We start from the raw sequence: 6,333 nt of genomic DNA, 5'->3' as shown, positions 1-6,333 counted from the left end.
GTCTCTTTTATCTAACTTAATGTTGTATATGCTTTGATTATGATGATGTTATTATTTGACAAATAAAATGTACAGAAGGGTGGCTCCACAGAAATGACATGACAGAACACTGATAAATAAAAACATTGCAACACAGTTAGCTCTTTTGAGCCTCACCTTGTCCACACTGGCAAGCAACATTGCAACAGCACACGCACACATATACACATACACACATGTGTGCACATGTACACACATATACTTGCATGCTAAATTCAGGGTTTAGTACAAAAAAGTACAAATAAAATTTTAGTGATTAGGACAAATGTTAATTTGCCTTATTACAAAATAATACACAATCCAGTCACCATGGGTGTCACATTTTACTTGCCTCGCCACATGTGACCACTTAATTTATTTTAATTAATTAATGAATTCATTTGTTTGGTGCTAATACTAGGCTTGAACTCATGGCCTGGCTCTGTCCCAGAATTTGTTGTTTTTTTGTTGTAGTTTTCTCAAGCCTAGAATTTTACTGCTTGTCCCACAGCTCCATTTCTAGCTTTTGCTGGTTACTTTCAAATCAGAATTTAATGGACTTTTTTTTTGCTTGGTTTGGTTTCAAACCACAATCCTCAGATTTCATCTTTCTGATTAGCTAGGATAAACACATGAGCCACAAGTGTGGCTTCTAGTTTTTCCTCTATAGCTATCTAATACACATATTAGATAGTAATTTAAAACTTAGAGTATAGAAGCAAGTTGTACAGTGATGATATTGTCTTGTCAGAAATTTAAGCTAGTAAATTTCTTCTTAAAACCATAAACAAAAATACCATGGTATAATATAAGAGAACTCACTATTGAACATATGAGCTTTAAGAGCTTTCTAATAGATCCATTATTTGTTACCCAACATTAGAAAAACTATATAATGCAGTAGTAAAATAGAAGTCCTTTGTAGGAATACTTAATTACCTTGTTTTTAAAGATACTTGTTTTCATCCAAAAAAGTAGGCCTGTCTATTGTCTTCATGTGATTTTGATGATTGAAGGTGCTTAATGAGAAGTCAAAGTGTATTACTAATCCTTTGCTATCAATTAAATCTCACCTTTTCTTCTTGGAACTTATAATTATTAAAGAAATAGTTCAGAATCAGCAAGCAATAGTTCAGATTCACACTTCCAGTGCAAGTGGATCACCAGTAATTAATCCTTGATACCATTTTCCACAAAGTTTTGTCACAGATACAATCGGTCTGCCTTCTCTAGCTGCTTTCCTAGCCTGGACCTATTCCTTCACTCTACAGGAAAAGTGTGATTCAACTGATTTCAGTCAGATCTGTTACTAGAATTATCAAGGATTTAGATTTTTGTCTATAATTTGGTCAAAGCTATGTCTCTTTATGTAGGCTAATAAAAATGTATTTACTAATTTCAAGTAAATTCATAAATTCCATTTCCACCTCTTTTAAAAAATAAAATTGTTTGCTCTATAAATTGATCAGAGGCATGGATTTTTGGCTAGCTAGGTCATTGTACATCTGTCTCTCTCTTCCTCTCTCCCTTTCATGGTTCTCATAGATAATGTGACTGCTCCATAATTATCCTAATTTATTTTGCTTTTATATTTTTGGTTGCCATTTCTGCTCTGCCATTTCCCAAATCATTTACATAGAAGGCATTATTTCATATTTTCTCATTCCTATAATAAGCTGCACAAGAAGACACCACTGGTCCCATTTTCAGTCTGTACCTTTGAATATGGAGGAAAACCTTTCCTTTGCTCTCTATGAATTCCCTACTCTCCAGTTAGAATAATTTCCAATAGTAAAATTGGAAAAAGAGAAAGAAAATCATGGTGAAATAACAGATGTAGAAAATTCACTGGATTTTTCTGACCAGTTCAACCAATGTGAACTATTCGGGAACACATGTGCACCCCATTCCCACTGGTACTCACTGTCTCTGGTTAGGCAATTCTGATGAAGACAAGGAACAAGATGAAAAAGTGAGGAATGATATCATTTGCAAAAAAATGGAGAAGTATTAAAGCAAATTTTTGTTTGGGCTGCTGAAAATAATTGGCTTACTACAGTGCAGACACTGCTTTCCTAAAAGGCCACTCATGTGAATACTAGGGATGATGATGAGTATACCTCTCTTCATCGGGAAGCCTCCAGTGGGCACTTAGACATGGTCCATGAGTTGGTGGCTCAAGGCATATATTCATGCAATTACTGTGAATGGCTAGACACCCCTGCACAGTGCTTATATGTTGAATAATACCAGAGTGGCTGCTTCCTTAGTTCACATTGAGGCAGATACCAATTCCCAAACTAAAGTCCTCTTGACTCCCTTGCATCTTGCTGCTTGGAATAGAAATATCAAAGATATGCTGGATTGCCTTCTATTGAAGCATTATATCAAACCAGGTCTGAAGAACAACTTGGAAGAAACTGCATTTAATATTGCCAAAAGGATAAATAAGTATCACTACCTCTTTTAAATTGTGGAAGGCTGTAAAAATTGTTCTCCTAACTCATAATGGTTTGGTTAAGATTCTTAAATTTCAAAAATGCCAATCCATCTTTGTGTCTGTACAAAATATTTTCACAATACAAAGCAACAGCAATATCTTACTTTAAAAATTCATGGATTCCATAGTATTCTTCAAGTGAATTGCCTGACTTTGATGTCAAAATGTATTCAAGAGTTGTTTGTATACATCTATAATGATTTCTGCAGGGTTTGTGATTTTTAAACCAGAAATCACTTTAACTTATCTGTTGAAATGAGTAGTACAGAAACTAAAAATATTTCTGGTGCTTGTATGAAAAAAGTATATTTTAAAATACTCTGTATTTTGTTTGTATAATGTCCATAATCTATTTAATTCTCTCCTAGATATAATACTTTGAATTATACATTGTTTTATAATATATAGGTTCGTTAATAAATGTGTTATTTCAGATAGCATTCCATATAGAAAAAGTTTAAGATTCCTTTTTTTCCCTAGGTCCTTATATTATTTTATTTCTTTGGGATAAAATGACAATGTTATCCAATTTCAAATGTTTTGTAAAGATTATGCTATGTAAAGGCCATTCTAAGGTGAGGATTTAACACACTGATGTCAAACTAACTTTCAGTTCAATGAATTACATATATTGTTATATTTGCCTTTTTAAATTTTTTATTGTGAAAATACTGTACAGAGGGGTTACAATTACATGGGCAAGATAATGAGTACATTTTTTATCAAGCATTGTAGCCTCCTCCTGTATTTACCCTTCCCATCCATTCCCATCCTTCCCCTGCTTCCCCACTCAATCCTCCCTGCTACCCCTCCACCCGCACAAAGTTGTAAAGTTCATTTTTCGACATAACGACTTGTATTTTTGTAATCAATTTTTAATAACTGTTTTTCATTTCTTGCATCTCAAGAATGAAAAATATGGAATATTTCACAAATTTTAATATCATCCTTGTGCAAGTGCCATGTTAATCTCTATATTGTAGTAATTTGGGTAAACGTCCTGCTGAAGCATGTAGTATCCTGTAAATTTAAGTAGTTATTGAAGCAATCTTTATACAGGCATATATCCTTCGTTGACTGTTTGTAACTAGGAACCCTTATTGTTCCTAAAAATGTTATTGATCTCACTTCTCTAAAATTCTGTGTATATTGGGAAAAGCTAATATTGTTTGGTCGATTGCTCACATTTGCAATTTTTTTGTCAATGACTATTGTAAGTCTTTTTCATTTTAAATTTGATCATACTTTAAAGCCTTTATAGCTAGGTCCAAAGGTGATTGTTTTTCAAGTACTTATTTATAAACTGAGTTAGCTTTGTGGAGGTAATGGATTCAAAGTAAGCCTTGCTTAAGAGCTACTTCTAAACTTCTGCAGCTTAAAAATTCCTAAATGATGTCTTACTGGTATAAATGTCTACCTGACCCTTTACTCTTCTTCCCTGTAGCAACAGACCAACCAGAATATCTTACCCTGACAGCATAGATTTTCTTATTGGAACAAAACTAATATTAGTTAAAAGGGATCATAGAGAGATAAACAGTTAAGACAGAATCATTTAGGCTAGAAGGTATTTTATCAAAATATAATTGTTTTTTATACCTAACATTTCAATAGTAGCTAAAGCCAAGAAGGTGAAAAAAAATTTCACATGCATGATTACCAAATGTCCTGGCCAATCTACCATCCATCCAGGCAGGAATTTACACTACTGCCTTTCTTTCATCAAATATTTTCATAGTTACAAGAGAAGTCTATATGTTTCTCCTCGATATTAGGCCTTAAATTGGTAATGTTTTAATCACAGTGTTTCCTCTTGTCTCTAGGCTGTAAATCTCCAAATGGTAAAGTTTTAGGTCCAACTCTACCAAACACTGAGGTAGAAATAATGGAATAATATTTTAAAACACAGTTGCCTTTGATACCCTAACCACAACAGAACATTGCAAAACATGTGCCTTTTTTCTTATATTTTATAGTTATATATTTTATATTTATACGTGCTGATATTTTTTCACACAGTGAAACTTACTAGAATTAATTGATAATTTGACAAATAAATAGATATTTATTACAATAAATAGATTTGAATATAAATAATAAAGTTTAGAATGTACATTAGAATATATAAAGTATCAATGCAATGTCTTTGGTATAAACATGTGATATGTTCTAAGTATTCTTGGTCTTCTGAATTCACATTGTAAAAAAAAAACAATTTTTTTCCTCTAATCTATAAGGGATTTTACTCTGCTGCTCTGTTTATTGTTTTAACTCATTGGTTGCAAAATGTTTTTCTCTATATTTCTGAAGCATTTCTACTTATTGTACCCAAATTTTGCTGATATGATATCTAAAAGGTGTTATTCTTCTGCAGGACCAACGGGTCCTAGGATCCCAGGTCTTAGTTATCCTCTTCATCTGATAACAAGGGGAAGATTTCTCACCTAGGCTCATAAAACATGACAACAGAAATTAATTGAAAATCCATCTCAATTCCTTATGACACCGGAATTAGTGGTAAGCAATTGTGTAATGCAATGCAACTTCAAATGAAAGATGAGATCACAAAATCTGAGAGAAAGTACAGTAATTCAAACTTTCAGTTAACAAATGACCAGCCCATATGAGTGACCAAGATCACAAATGTCACAAAATTAATTTTAATACCCCTCTTCTAATGATTACTCCAAGATTTCAGTCCAGCATAAGTAGGCAAAAAAAAATAGTTCCTAGAACGATAGATCCATAATTGGTCTACCAAGGCTAGGAAAACTTGACTTACAGGTCAAATATAATTCACAAAAACATTAATTGAGAAGATCGTTAATGCTTCAAAATACTGGTACTTCAGTAAAACTTGTTTCTGTAGAATAAAAATGTTATCATTCTCAAACCAATGATAACCTACACTTAATCTCCTGAAAACAGATTCTTTTTCAAATAATCTCTTAAAAATCACATTCACCAAAATAACATTTGACAAGTAGACAATATTGACATTACAAATTTTTCAAGTTTAGGGTGCAAGTTACAATAGAGTTGTTTTATTTACCCAGCACTAATGCCAAACAGGTTCAACCATTCATTAAAGTGTAGAAATAGTACCACCCACCATTTGTGTTGTTCAGTAGGTGCCTTACAGAAATGTGTCAAATAGAAAAACCTCCCATAATTCAAACCCAAACACTAGCTAATAAAGTAAGTTTAATCACTTACTAAGGTACATTTTAAAAAGTCACAAATAGTTGCTTTATCATATGTTGTTTTATGTTTTACCTATCAGTTTAACATAGTAAGAAATATGACTTAAAGTCATGAATATGGGTACTCATCAGAGATGTGACAAACATAAAATCTGTCTTCTATTTCTACCATATTTCTGTATAGTAGTAAATCGTAGTCTTCTTCTTTTTCCAAAACTTATAGGTAGTAGAAAATATTATCCCATGTAAAATAAAATAATCACAAACCTTTTTCAAAGCCGTTTATAAAATTTGGTAGTTAGGAATATATTCTAAGCCATTTTTAAACTTTCTTGTTGACTAAAGATTAATCTTACAAATGGATGAGAATAAAATCATGTCTAGGTGCTTCACGTCTCCAGTCTTGCAAATTGTTATTGCAGATGAATGAATTATGGAAATATAAGCTGACATCAGTTCAAGTGTACGAAGGATTGAAACTCCATGGATAGTATATAAACCTTTCAAAATATTAACAGTTTAACAGAATGACTATCAGGAAGTTGAAACCAGAGAGGAATAATAGTAAAGACAGAATGAATGAAAAATGGAACAAGGGGCAAGTACAGCTAG

General features: G+C 32.4%; 1 pseudogene; it reads right to left on the bottom strand.

The window, feature by feature from the left end:
* Positions 1-3,430: 3,430 nt before the first annotated feature.
* LOC138830220 (U6 spliceosomal RNA) lies at positions 3,431-3,530 on the bottom strand (annotated as a pseudogene).
* Positions 3,531-6,333: the final 2,803 nt, after the last annotated feature.

This window comes from Dipodomys merriami, unplaced genomic scaffold, assembly GCF_024711535.1.
Source record: "Dipodomys merriami isolate MVZ:Mamm:240054 unplaced genomic scaffold, mDipMer1.0.p SCAF_186, whole genome shotgun sequence".
In the NCBI taxonomy this organism is placed as follows: Eukaryota; Metazoa; Chordata; class Mammalia; order Rodentia; family Heteromyidae; genus Dipodomys; species Dipodomys merriami.
The sequence above is the reverse complement of the archived record's forward strand: the minus strand, read 5'-3'. Positions and strand labels throughout refer to the sequence as shown.